We start from the raw sequence: 15,509 nt of genomic DNA on the forward strand, positions 1-15,509 counted from the left end.
CCGGACCGGGACTGGCAACGGGATCGCAACCCTCGGTGTTGCCCCCGCACCTCGCTTAGCCAGTGAGCAGCCGGTCTGTATGTGGGATCCGAACCCTCGGCGGGAGCGCCGCTGCACTTCCCAAGCGGTGCACTGTAGCAGTGCGCCACCGGGCCGGCCCGACTTACTAGTTATTTGAATTAGCCACCCTAACCCATCCTGTTGGGAATGTCCTGATGGCTCTTTGAATTTGGAGCCATCGGGCTCTCTGAGGCAAGACTCAGAAATGACTTGAGCTACAATCACACATTTAGGACTGAGTTCAATTCAGTTACATGTTGTTGCATCACTGCTGAAGCCAGTATAAACATTGTTTAGAAACAGTTGAGAGGGAGTCCTGACCCCAGTGAATAGGCTTAATGCCTTTGTCGAAGATCAAATGGCAGTAAGTGCGTGGGTTGATTTCAGGGTGCTCTATTCTATTCCATTGATCTTTTGACTCTTCTCAAAATTTTATTAAAATTCATTAAAAACTTGTATACTCTGGAAATATGTTACACAAAGAATAAAATTCAGAGTTTATATTGAGGTGGATAAAGAATCTGCACTTTTGCTCAAGAGGATAAATTATTATTCTTTAAGCTCAATATGAACTCATCTTTTCTACCTACGTATCTGATATTTTGAAATACCTAAACCACTAATAAAGCTTTTAGACCGGGCGTAGGTAGCAATTTTTCTTACTTTATAACTGGGAAAACTGCACCATGAAGAAGCACATTTTACCAAGTATTTATGTTCTCTATGATCTCACCATGACAGGTTATTTTGTGTCACTTTGTCACCAGTATAATGGCTTTAATGCAATAAATCTGAGAGGTCAGGTCTCTGATAATCACTGAAACACAAGGCATAGAATGTCCGATTCAGATTCCAAGTAGAGCTAGGTAAGAGTAGAGAAGAACAGAAGAATATAATTCATAATGAACAGGAACTCAGGTTACATTATTTCTATTGTGAAAAAAAGTACCTTTTGGTTATAGCAGCATAGATGTTAGTTGGTTATAGTTTTAATAATGGTAAGACATAATTTACTTAAGAGACAAATTTTGAAAGTGAAAAAAGTAAAAATTATTTACTTATAAATTTTCAGAGAGAAAAAAGGTGATAAAGTTAGGCAGTGTGTCCTGTTTAAAATTTCAATGAGTTGAAAAGAAATATACAATTTCACGGGCCTCAAAATCTTTCTTCCATTGAACCAGCCCTAGTACAGGTGTTTTTAAATTATTATAATTATTTACTACTGAACACATTCAGTCTATTTCTAACAGCTAAGAACTTATTAGTGTGTGTCTGAGATGAGCCTTAAAGATGAATAAGTATGATGAGATCTTGGGGAGAAAAGTTTAGATAACCCTGGGTGATTATTGCAAAGTGACTCTTGAACAAGAGAATCCTGGAGAAAAGATTAGAAAGTTGTGAATCTGATTCATTATAATACATAAAGACAATTCAACAATCGAACAATGTTGGAAACACTAGCTACTTTATGCCCTTCATCACTAAAGTATGTTTTTTGGCAAAAGTTAATACCTGTGTGCAACATTTATACTTTATAGAATAATGTTGAATATATGACTCAATGTGCTTTTCATTTTTTTCTCCTAAAAACTTACCCCAATATTTTGCTCTTATCTTTCAACCAAGAGTTAAAAGTATTACAATGCTGTTAAGGTAAATCTTGTCAAATGGTTGAAAATGTTACTATACTTTTAAAGCTTGTACTAGTGAAGCTAATTTTTAACATCACATCTTCCCCAACTGGTATTATAATGAAAGTGTTAATTTCCAAATTCATTGTTTAGCTACACAAAATAATCTAAATATATATGAAAGCAAATATTGTTACTAAGGAATGATTGTACATCAGAGTTTGGAAAAAGATATTGCTAATGAATTGAAGACATACCTTTGCTCATTCAATTTTTGTTTTTCTTGGTTCTTGGTGTGATTAGCTGTGTTTATTAGAGTTCAATGTAAATATTCTTTCCAGGAAATAATATTCCATGATATCAATGTTTTTATAGAAATTGTTGCACTTTTAACACAAGCAATTTGGTGTATAGAAGATAATTTAGGTGGAAGCAAGTGGTGATTTTGCACATCACCTCACCATCTCTACAGCTCTGGGTCCCACTGAACTCTGCCCACAAAAGCATTGATTCGTGGGGTGAACTTTTTCTGGGAATTTTTGAGAAGGGACTGGCTTCTGCTCTTCTTAGTATTGTAAGGAAACATAAGTTTTACCAGATATAGAATCTGTTGATACTGAAGATCCTAGAGGAAGAGAATAATGAATTCAAGAGATTTCTGCTTGAGGTAATGGCAGAATAGTTTATTTCAGGCTACTTTCTCATTGAAAATGACAATTGAAGATGGAAATTTAAAAAATATATATATATTTCAAGACATTGGAGAATTTCAAAGCCTCAAAGGAAATGTCAGAGAAAGCAAATACATAATGTCTATGATTAAAAAATAACTAAGTGTGCAATAATTGATCAAAATCTTGGAAAATAACCAGACAATGAAAGGCACTTGGAAGAGACTCAGTTACTGGAGTTAATAGACATAAACATTAAAATAATTGTGATTAAAATCATATAATAAATTTGAAGATGGATAATATCTGTAGAATGATGCAAATCATAGAAAAGAATCAAATGGGAATTTTAGAGTTTAAAAATATAGAAATTAAAATTAGGAACACAATAGGTTTACTCAGAGATTCAACGATCTAAAAGAGTATATAGCTAAAATAAAAGGTCATAGAAAACTCTATAATCTGAAGAATAAAGTAACTAAAATAAAGCTAAATATAGAAAACAACATAAAAGACATTCAGGACAACACATAAAGATTTTAAATACATACATTCCAAGGAGGGGAGCAGAGTAAGAATAAGGCAGAAAGAATACATATAAGATATAATATTTGATAATTTTCTAAAATTAATAAAAGACATCAGGCCATAGTGTCAATTCTTACTATGAACCTTAAGCAGGATAAGCACATAGAAAATCAAACCTATCAAACCTGCAAAAACAAAAAGGAAAAAGGACAGAGAAAGTAGGAAAAAAAAAAGAAAGAAAAAATTAAACAGCTAGATAAAACACTGAGGAATGTCATCTTCAAAGTGATGGGAAAAAAACCAGCAAATGAGAATTGTTTATTTATCAAAAATGTCCTTCAAAACTGGAAGCAAAGTATGGACAAAGACTGGGTGAAATTATCACCAGAAGACTGATGTAAATATAAATACTGAAGGAAGTTATTAAGTCATAAAGGAAACAACCACAGATGGAAACAATTAACATCATTGTTAATGGTGAAAAATTCAAAACATCCTTCCTTATCCTAAAATAAAGAACAAGACAAGGCTGCCTGCCATCATCAGGTCTATTTATTATCATATCAGAGGTCTGGTTTGGCAAAAAAATAAAAAACAGCCATTATTCAAAGATAATATTTTGAAAATGAAATGTCCAAATGAACCTACAAATCGTCTTTTACAATTAATAAGTTAATTTAGCAAGGTTGCCAGATACAAAGTCAATATACAAAATTAAGTGCATCCCTCATAACCAGCAGAGGAAAACCAGTGAAGACAATCTTAAAGAAAATAAGTAGAGGATGAACACTAAAAGAATTATAATGAACAATTTTAATTAAGATATCAAGGTATCATCAAAAGGAAAGATACATGTTAATGGAACAGAATAGAATTATAAAATTTACCCAAACATTATGGACAGTTGATATATTACACAGGCATTTCAAAATAATAGGAATGGATGACCTTTTCAAAAACTAATAATAATAGATAATATGATAGGCAATATAATAAACCTTCTAGAAAATAACATAACAGAATATCTATATTACTTCAAGTTAGGCAAAGGTTTCTCTAATACATCAAAAGACTCTATGTATCAAAGAAAAGGTAAATTGGATTTTCTTAAAACTAATAACTTATGTTGCTCTAAAGACACCATTAAGAGAGTGAAAAGGTATTACGAATAGGAAAAGAGGTAGAAAGACTAAGAAAATTAAGTATTGGTAAAGATGTAGAGAAGCTAAAACTCTCACTCACTGTTGGAAATAAAAATTAGTGCAATCAATTTGGAAAGCTGATTTGGAAAATTTACTGTCAATGAATAATGACTATTGATGAATATTATATATGTATACTCTACAACCAAGAAATCTCACATAAAATAATATATCAATAGTTTACAAGCATATGTTCACCAAATAGCTTTCATTGAAACATTTATAGCATCTTTATTAGAAATAGTCTAAAAATGGAAATGGCCCAAATGTTAATTAAGAGTAGACAGATACATAACTTGTAATATATTTACATGATGGGTTATTAGAACCCATGAAAATGAATGAAACACTGTTATACAAAAGAAAATTAGTGAATTTCAGGGATATAATATTGAGTGAAAGTAGACAAACACAAAGTAACTCATGATGAATAATTATAATTATATGAAGTTAAAAGCATGAAAGACAAGTCCATTCCATTTAATATTAACCTAATCTAATTATCTTTATGGAAGAATGAGAAGGTTGTGATGGAGGGATTGGAAAGAAGCATAAGAAGACTCCTGGGGCTCATACTGTATTATGTCTTAATCTTAATGGTGTTTACATGGGTGCAATCACTCTGAAAATTCATTCACTTCTATAGGTTATACTTTGATGAAAATTTGTATGTGTAGAGCTAGGGCTGGGTCTGGAGCTCACAGACCCCTCGAACCCATTCAAAAACCCTTCACATGCAGGTCTATGAGTTAGGTTACTGACAAAAAGGTCCTTGGAGCTTTGGTTGAAGAAGGAATAGGCTTTATTCAGCACACACACATCTAATACCTAGGCAGTACAAAGAGAAACTCAGAAAGTCAACTTCTACCAGCAAAGTCCAAAGAAAAACTGAGCAACTGCCAGCAGAGTAAACATGCTCTATTTTTAGATGCAAGCTCTGCTGGCCAGCCTGCTTCACAAACTCTGAAGGAAAGACACAATAGCAACAAAGCTAAAAAGATACATTGGTGCACATGTGCACTAACTCCACCCACACCACTTGTTTACAAGAAATGTGCTGCTCCACCCCCAACCAGACCTGAGCCGACTGAGCCTAACTAAATTATTCTATTTTCCCCACATTATGTACATGCATACACACATACATGGAAGAAAGCAACCAGCCTACCAGCTCATCAGGAGCAGGAATTATTTCTAAAGGCTCCACTCCAAGACCATGCTTAAAAGTTACATACATGGAATAATTGAATTAAAACGTAATACTAATCCTCCCATGAACTTTTTGATGTTTATATATAAATGCATGGTGTGTGTGTGTGTGTGTGCACGCATGCATGCAGGCACTGGGACCATGCACACCAAAATATTTGGAATTCTCTACATGGTGAAAATAGAGGTGATTTTTATTATTCATTGTTTATATTTTCTAAATATTTAACAATCAAACTATATTGCTTACAAAGTAAAGAGATGAAAAATTATTTTAAAAGAAAAATTACCAATGAAAATAAAGCAAATAGCAACCCACTTCAATAGACAAAATGATAGAAATCAAAGTGATAGCATCACCTGTTGCTGATGACTTGTGTTCACCTGACAGCAACCATAGTGGTGGCTGCGAAGGTAAGTAACATAACCCAAATCCTATAAAAGTTTTTTCTAATATGGTTAACTGAGACACCCGTGTTCCTCCATAGTGTGTATTGTTTCTCACTGCAACAAGTAACAAACTTGTTTAATTTACTTTCCGTGTGTTACTGGTGAACTTCTGCTGAAGTGTACTGACATACACGATCTTTGCAGAGATACAGTGAAAAGAAACTGGACAAGTTAAAAACAACTTAGTTTTCAGGTAGCTAGAGAAAGTAGCACTGAAAATAATAATAAGCACTCTACCCTAGGAGTTCTAGAAAGGACAGTAGGCAGGATTTATAGGATGCCATAGTCAATTTCACTCTCAAAAGCTACAAAATATCTGGGCCGGCCAGGTGGCGCACTGCTACAGTGCGCCGCTTGAGAGCGTGGCGCTCCCGCTGAGGGTTCGGATCCCACATACTGACCGGTTCCCGCTCACTGGCTGAGCGAGGTGCGGGCGCGGCACCGAGGGTTGCGATCCCGTTGCTGGTCCCGGTCCGGTACAGGTGCGACACTGAGGATTGCGATCTGTTGCCGAACACGAAAAAAGACAAAAAGGAAAAAAAAAAGCTACAAAATATCACTCGCTTGAAAATACTTATACTAGCTTATAATAAATGGCAAGCAAAATCTAGAGGAAACTGATTAGAGCAAACAAAAATAGCTCAAATATGAGGACAGCTTAAGCAAGATTTTTTCTTTAAAAATAACATACATGGCAAAGTTTCTTGTTTAAAACTCAATTCCACTTAAGAGAATGAAACTTCAAAATAAGGAGGCTTAGCAAAATACTGTTCAATAAGAAACTAAATGAAAACAAAGATTAACAGAACCATAAATGCATGATTTTGTATTAGTAAGGACAAAATAATATGTTTAGAGTCAAATTTAGGAGTGCATTTAAGAAGAATGAAGGTCTCTAGAGTTCCCTTCACTAAAATGTGTTTCTAAATACAAAGTTTCAAAGATGTTGTTAAACGTGAACAATTTAATTTTAAATTATAGTAAAGTTAAATATAAAATGCAGTTGCAGAACATTAAAAACATTCAATTTGTTTTGTATTCCCTTTTTCAAATTTTCATGTTTTCTTCAGTTTAAACTTTACTTCAACACAACAAACAATATACTGTTTGTCAGATTCAAACAGTATATTTTCTGAGGATATCTTTAATTTTTGTCATATGTATTTAATTTTATGTGTTTGTGTGAATATATCTGTAAATATATAAAGAGAGAGAGAGTAACTAAACATAGATTCTGATATGACTTTTTGTGAGTATATTTGTTTAGGATTGTTTGGAAGATTTTGTAAAATTTAAAAAACAATCCATAAAAACAAGAAAAATAATAGCCAGAGAGATGTTTCTTAATTCAAAACTTCTCAAGTTGACATATATATATATACATATACATATATATATATCAAAAACTATTTATATTTTGAGCAGTTGCCAGGTAAATCTGGAAGGAAAAAGAACACACAGCACTGTTTAGACAACCTCTGATATTACAGTTTATTGTTCTCCTGACACCAATCATATTCTTACATAGTAGAGTATGCCATAAATAATGCATTATTTTATGTAAATAGTTGCTTTATGCCTGCAGAGCATAAATGTCTTACTCTGTATATAAATGGACTTATAAGCATGCAAAGTTAATGTTTAGGGAGGTTTTTTTAAATATCATTAATTTGTTACTAATAACCCTTCCTGTCCATTTCTTATAGTGTATTTCTATATAGTCAATTCTTTAAAGTCAATTTCTTATGGAATATATAATTCATGCCTCTAACATGTTACCATTTTCATAAAGAAAATAATCTGTTTATATGACTTTGTTTCTATGGGAAAATGGCTTTTTCTCACTTTCTAATTTCTAAGATTCTTGAAAATGAAAAACACAAAAGGAATTACAATAAATAGCAATTAACATATAGGAAATAAACTCAAGAAGTAATATGTTAATATATGTTAATAATATGTGTGCTACTTAGGTAATAGGTAGTATTTAAAATACTTAAGTTATTTTTATAAAATTCATTCATTCAGAAGTATTAAGGTGGATATTGTATTTTATACATTGAAATAATCATAAATTTTGAATTTTTGGACTCTGTTCTATTATTATACTGTTGAAAGTTATAAAACATTAAAAGTTATAAATTTCATTTCTTAATGAATCTTGATATATTAATATTCATAATACATAGAAATAAATAGAAATTATACAGTACATTATAAAGTTCCATTTGAAGTATACTCAAACTTTCAAAAAGGTGTACAAATAAGAATAAAAATGGTTTTGTATGCGAATTTCAAATATGTTTCTTCTACATTATTGGAAAGCATGTAAGCTAATAAGATTTCAAGATTTCTGCCTTCCTCCTGCCCCACCTTCTTATTTCAAACATCATATAACTACATTCCCTTTAATCTGATCTGGCCACTTTTTTTTCTAATTCAAATATGTTTGTTTTTTCTAAATTATTTATGTATTTTCACTTAAAGAATGTTATGTTCCTGTAGGGAGAAAATGAGATTGCTCCCCATATATCGTTAGTTTAATTCTGTGTTTATAAGTACACGTGCACTTTTAAAAATAGATCACTCATTTATCCATTAAAATAAATGGTTTGGAAATAAAAAATCAAATAATAAATATGTTTTCATTACATCAAATACATATTATACATTTATTAAAATAAAAGCTAAGAAGAATTAATTCAATTGTGTGCACTTATAATTTAAATGATTGAAATTTGTCTGTATCTCATAATGAAAAGTATCTGTTATTTCAGTAACTTTAAAACGGCAAAATGCCATATGTCATTTTGAAAGTCATACACTAAATGGATTAGCAACACAGTTTGAAACATTTTCCCCTGCAGGGGAATCTATTTGCCCAATAGATCATAACAAATGACAACTGCACCAAGTTGCAATTGACTGTTACACAGCAAAATATGCTACAAAAAAAAAAAGAAAAGAATTATCAGTTGCTTACATTATCATCTCATGTAAGATTTTGAACAATATTATTCAGACTCAAATTTAAAAGTAGTGGTTCTTAATTCTGGCTAACCGATTAAATCACTTAGACAACTTTTAAAAATCTGATGCCTGGTATACTTCTTCAGTGATTCTGATATAAATGCTCTGGGGAAGGCCCTGAGCAAAGATATATTTATATAAAGCTACCACTACTAATATAATGCATAGCCAGAATTCAGCACCATTGTCTTAAAAGTTAGCTATATACTTACTTTTAACATATTTTAGTTAAAATGAGTAGAGTTACATCTATTATTCTCAGACTCCACAGAATATTACCAACTATGACATGCTATGAAATCACTATAGCGTTTCAGTTTCAGCAGAAGAAAAGAGAGTTCAACTCTGTGTCATAAATAAATGGGGAGATAAATAATTTCAAAGAAAGTTGAGAATGCATAACATTTAAAAAGTGTAATTCTTTTTAAGGGCACAGATGCTCGTCCTATGAATAAAATACTCTACAGAATGATATCTGAAAGAACATTATCTTTGACTCGGACCAATATGAAACACAGACCCTTACTTAAGCTAAACCTTGATTTCTTCCTTTACAGATTAGAAAAATCCCTTACAGACATACTGAAAATTAATTAATTTAAGGTAACAAAGAGATAGTAGGTACATAGTGAATGCCAGTTCTCCCCTGGAATGTTTTAATTTCTTGTATGTGATTTAGAAAAAATAATTACTCATCTAAAAGCCAGATAGCTTAATTCCTGAGTAAAATATATATAAGTCTCCTTTGAAGTCCACATAGTAATTATATACTAATTAATTAATTAATCCAAACTAATTAAACCAATAAAGTAAGGATTAACTATTGAATTTCAAATGGAGATGCATTATAAATGGACCCACTCGTAATTGTTAATGTACCTTTTCATTCTATTCATAATATGATTTTAACAAATTTTAATTAGCTGTCAAAATTCTATAAATATATCATTATATAAAGCAAATTACATTTCCAGTTTTTCAGTACTATTAGATGGTAGACAATGTTTCTGTTGGTTTATAAAAACAGTGCAATTTTTTTGGTTTTGTCCACATAATACTTTCTCTGTTACATTATTTTTTCTTGCTGTGCTCTTTATTTTCAGACTTAGAGTTTCTGTCTATGACCAATACATTCAGAGTTCTCTTACAAATCTGTATGGTCATAAATGCTAACTAAATATTTTGATAAAAGGAGATAAAATGTGTTAATTTTCTGTAGATCCAGAGAGGCTAGATTCAAAACCCAAAAGGTTATCAATTCTATAAATTGGCTTGCTTTGTTCTGAAGCTTGCCTACCTCTTTTAACTTTGGATGGAATTTGGAGCTGTGGGATACAGAATATGGCCATCTATGGATAGGGGTATTCTGGGCAACTTTGTCTACACCGGAATATGCTGAGGCATAGCTTTTGCAATAGAAGCAATAGAACACCTTTCCTCATTCTAATCTCTTGCTCTTGCTAGCCACATGTTCCATGCTTTAAGTCTACAAGTTTTAGCAATTCTTGAATATCACAATCTCTCTTACTTTTGTGGTGTTACAGATACCATACAAGTGGTACTTCAAAAAGTTTGTGGAAAAATAGAACCAAAAGTAATATGGATCTTTCCATAAACTTTTTTGAAGTACCTTCGTCAGTTCACTCAACCAGGAATGACCTCGTCTTTTCTTTTCTTCCAGTTAAATTCAGCTCTATGTTGCCTCTTCTGGGAAGTCACCCTTGCCATCTATCTGCCTGTTGGCTGGTTAGAAAGGCTGACCTGTGCATTCTCACAGCATGCCATTTTTACTCTGCTCGGAATACTTCTTTCTGATGGTCTACAGATATTGCTTACTTCTGTGTAGAGATCTGGCACATAGGTTTATTTGTCTTGCATAGTTCTTCACAATATTTGAACCAACAATTAACAATGAAGACATTTCATAAAAAAGTCCAGATATCTGTCTTATCAGGAAAAACAGACACATCCAGTAACTCTAGAGTAACCTGACAATAACAGGTAAGGCTGACGAGGTGCTGTCTCTTAGAGCGACAGTCGCCAGGTGCTCTCTTCTCAAAAGTCCCACACAGCCTGTCTTTTACTTGGTTAATTTCTTTCAGTTTCCTTAACAGTGTAGTATTAAGGGTTCTTATCCTAGCATTATTAAAATCTTAATTCTGTCTCTGACTCGATCATTTCTTAGTTTTGTATTTTTCAAATAAGTCACTAAGCCTTCCTATGACTTATTTTTCTTTTCTTCAACACAGCAATAATAGCAGCATTATTCTGTATTTCATAAGGTCATTTTTGAAGATCGGAAGTGTTATATAATATGTGTGAAAATATTATATAACTAATTATTTTAATATATATATTTATATATATATATATTTAAGATGTAATTATGGCTTTAAAAATATTATATTAAGACCAAACCTGCTGTTTTCTAGCTTAATACTCAAGTGTGCCTATATATTTATTAAGATAACAATCCAAAATTAATAATGTACATGTAAAAATTGCATGTGAATTCCAATTCTCTTGAAGGGACTGAATAACTAGAAAATAAATTCTGAATATAAATATATATTATTTAAGACCATCAATCATTATATACAAAGGAAATTAGTAGGAGAATTGAACAAAAGGAATTCTTCACCTAGTAATAGTTTAAATGAATATGGTTTATGCCAAATGATGGGAAAATATTATATGGATAACATTATTGTGATTTTGGTGACTGTAACCTTCATGACCTGGAGAGTAATGATTTAATGGAAAGGAAAGTGAATCATGCCGAAGGTCTGTTTAATAAAGTCTAGGAATCAAAACTAAGCACAATCAAAATAAAGGTTTATTACTCAAGCCAAATTAAATTGGATGAGAAAGAGGAAAATTTATCATAATAGTAATACTGATGCTAATTTAAATCTTGCTAAATCTTATACTTAAAATGTATGCAAAAATAAATCGTAATGTGACTTCATAATAATTAAAACCTACAGAAAAGCTGAAAATTGAAAAATCTATTTCTTGCTTCTTAAAATTATTGCTCTGTGGTTATCTGTTCCTTGCAAGACACTCTAATAGATGCCTGGTATATAAACAAGTATACCAAGTAGTATTAAGCATTTTGTGGAGTGAGTGAGGCAAACATTTAAAAATTTTAAAAGATTTAGTGTGATTATCTTTGTTCTTCTATACCCTATAGACACATTGAACTGTAAGAAAATAGAGTGTATACAACTAAAAATGTCTTGAGATGTATTGCTTCAATTTTAACACTTTAAACATTTTTTGGATATATTCAGGCTCAACTATCTTCAAAATGTATTTCAGAAGAATTTAATTTCCTTATAGTTTGTTATTTCCAACAAACATTGACTGTGCTATACCCGAAAGTGAAAAGATGAAAATGCTCGACTCCATCACACAAGACATAGTGCATTAGTTTCTTTTCCTCTCACCATGGATTATCAGAAAGGAGGCAGACATACTTCTCTCTGAACCATCTAATGACAAATACTTAACGCAGCTCAGGACTAAACTTTTGTGTTGAATAATCAGTGCTGGCATCACAGTGGCAACATCCAATACAAACAGAGCTCCAACACTTTCTTGTGGTTCATGATTTGTGTTCCAAATACACCCAAAATTGCCCTAAGGCCATTGTATCTCAAACTAATTTTGCATTTCTTTCTAAGTGTTCCTGATTTTTTTCTGCCCTCTGTCTCTAGTCTGTTTTTGTTTCTTTTTGCCTGAAAAGCGTGTTCATGTGGTCAAGGAAGGAGATATATTAAAATATTTGGAAACATAGATTTGTGATAGTCTTTTCAGGATTCTTTGAAAGGATACAACCAGTTTCCCTTCTCTAAAATTAAAATCAATTACCTAGAATACATGTTTTCATTGCTGGGAAAATAACTACCTCGTCTAATTTGTTATCACCATGATCTTCCTACTATTTGTCTCCTACAAATTTTCAACTCTGCATTTTGTCAAAAAAATGTGGAGAAGTGATGTTTTAGAAGTTTGAACTTCTTAAAATAATGTATTTGTGACCTCAGGATGATTAAAAACCTATAGAGAAACTGAAAATTAAAAAATCTCTTGCTTGCTTTATAAAATTATTGTTTGGCGAATATCTGTTACATGAAGGACATTTGTTTTAAAACTTTGTTTTAATGGATAAGGCAAGGCAAATTTATCGATTAAAATTTGTCATTGCAGTTGTGTTGGATGACTTCTGGTTTGGAAGAGTCTGGGATAGGGAGAGAGAGAGAGACCGAGTTCCAGATGGAACATATTGCCTTTAAAACAGTAATAGAGGTCTAGTGTGAAATGCTTGGAAAGTAGATGGAAATAGGTTCTGAAGATCAAGAAAGAGTCCCAATTAGGGATATAGATTTGGAAGCTATATTTGGAAGCTTCTTTATGAAGCTACATATACGTATACGTATATGTATACTATATTCGGAAGCTTCTTTATGAAGCTACATATACATATATGGCATGTTATCAAGGCTTTCTGTGATCTCGCCCATGCCTATTTCTCTCCCTGCTCCTGTCCTACATCTGACACATTGAACACAGTGAACAACTTGAAATACTCTAAATATGTCATTTCTTCAAGATACTTCCTGGAATGTCATCCATCTTCTCTTCCCCCACCATATTTCCTAGATAACTTCAACTCTTCATTTAAATCCCAGATGGAAGCTTCATATTTGTGGAATTTCCTATTACCTCCAAAATGAGAATGACACTCTATTCTTTGTTTCTGCACTTAGGTGTGTATATCACATTAATTGCAGCTATTTTTTTTTTTTTTTTTTACTTATCAGTCTGTTCTTAGGCTCCATTAGACAAGTTATATCTTACTTATCCAGAAAGGAAACAGAGTCTCAAAACTTTTGCTGAATAAATAAATAAATTAATTAATTAGTCAATCAATTTAACAGGTCTTTCCACTCACCCGCTATAGCATATTTGTTTTCATAAGAATTCTCAAAATATTTCATCACCTGAACAAGGTACAAGTTATTTGGGAAATATACAAGTTTATCTGGAAATGGATTAGATTTCATCAAAGTTAATTTTTCAATCAGTAGTAGACAAGTTTCAGAATAATTCATATAATAACTCAGCTGTAGCTCATATATCTTCAAAATTTCCTCTAGTAACTATAAAGAGTAAAGTTTGACATAACAATGAGCAAGAGAGAATGCGCATGTAAATGAGCTATTATTTTCAATCTTGTCTTTTATAATATTGATGTATGCCCATGTTTAATTGGTCCAGATTTTTTTTTTTTAATTTACTTTCTGCCTATTATATGCCAGGCACTGTGCTATATGTCCATGATTCCTACCTGGTGATTCTTAGAGGACATGTTGAAAATTAAAATCTCATTATGTATTAACAATAACAAACATCAGAAATATTTTAGAATAATTTGATAATGAATATCATCCTATAGCTAAAAACATAAGCATCACTAAGCTTGATAGATTATATTTAGCAATAATATAATTTGGATTTATTATGAAATTTCTACTTACACTGTAAAATATACTCACATTGACATTTAGCCCCTATCTGGTTTTTTCCTTTTAAAGTATGATTAACAGAAAAAAAAAAAAGTACAGAAAACGGGCTCATCATCGTTGAAAAAAACTCTCTTTCCTTTAAACATGATCTGATTAACTGAGATGTTTAACTCAGAAATGATGTTTAACTGAGAAAACCACAAAGTGTAAATCTGATCTAACATCCATTTTATACAAGAGTTCTTCAAACTGTTCGTGGAAAAGTAGAATTAAAAGATAATATGAATCTTTCCACGAACTGTTTGAAGTACCCTGTATGTTGTCTATACTTGGAAAACATCTGGCATGTTTAAAGTTGTATTTGTTTAATGGGAGTAGGCAGGGCTTTTTTGAGCAAGACTACAAAGGCACAGGCAAAAATACACAAATGGAACTTTATCAGGCTAAAAAGCTTTTGCATAACAAGGGACACTATCAACAAAGTGAAGAGACAACCTGTGAAATGAGAAAAAATGTTTGCAAACTACACATCAAACAAAGGGACAAGGGCCGACCCTGTGGCTCACTCGGGAGAGTGCGGCGCTGGGAGCGCAGTGGCACTGGGAGCTCCGAGGCCGCGGGTTCGGATCCTATATCGGGATGGCCGGTGCACTCACTGGCTGAGTGCAGTGTGGGCAACACCAAGCCAAGGGTTGTGATCCCCTTACTGGTCACAAAAAAAAGACCCCAAAATAGCCTAATTAAAAAAACAAGTAAATGACCTGAAAAGACACTTCTCAAAAGAAGACATACAAATGGCCCAAAAGAACATGAAAAAAATGCTCAAAATAACTAATCATCAGGGAAATGCAAATTAAAACCACAATGAGATACCATCTTACCACAATTAAAATAGTTATTATCAACAAGACAGAACATAACAATTGCTGGTGAGGATGCACTGAAAAGGGAACCCTCCTACCTGTTGGTGGAAATGTAAATTTGTAAAGCCATTGTGTGTTGGTTCCTCGCCACCGGGGACCAACAACACAGGGCGGGAAGGGACCCCGGACCAGCCAGCGGTAACCTCTTGTGGGGCTGAGCGGGATGATGAGTGTCGCAGGCCCGATCCCCTCTGCGCTTCGGCCCTGGGGACAAAGAAAGAACACCGAGCCAGGAGAGCGGTCAAAGCCGGAACTCTGTTTATTACAGCAAGCA

Source organism: Galeopterus variegatus, unplaced genomic scaffold, assembly GCF_000696425.1.
Source record: "Galeopterus variegatus unplaced genomic scaffold, G_variegatus-3.0.2 Scaffold451, whole genome shotgun sequence".
Lineage (NCBI taxonomy): Eukaryota > Metazoa > Chordata > Mammalia > Dermoptera > Cynocephalidae > Galeopterus > Galeopterus variegatus.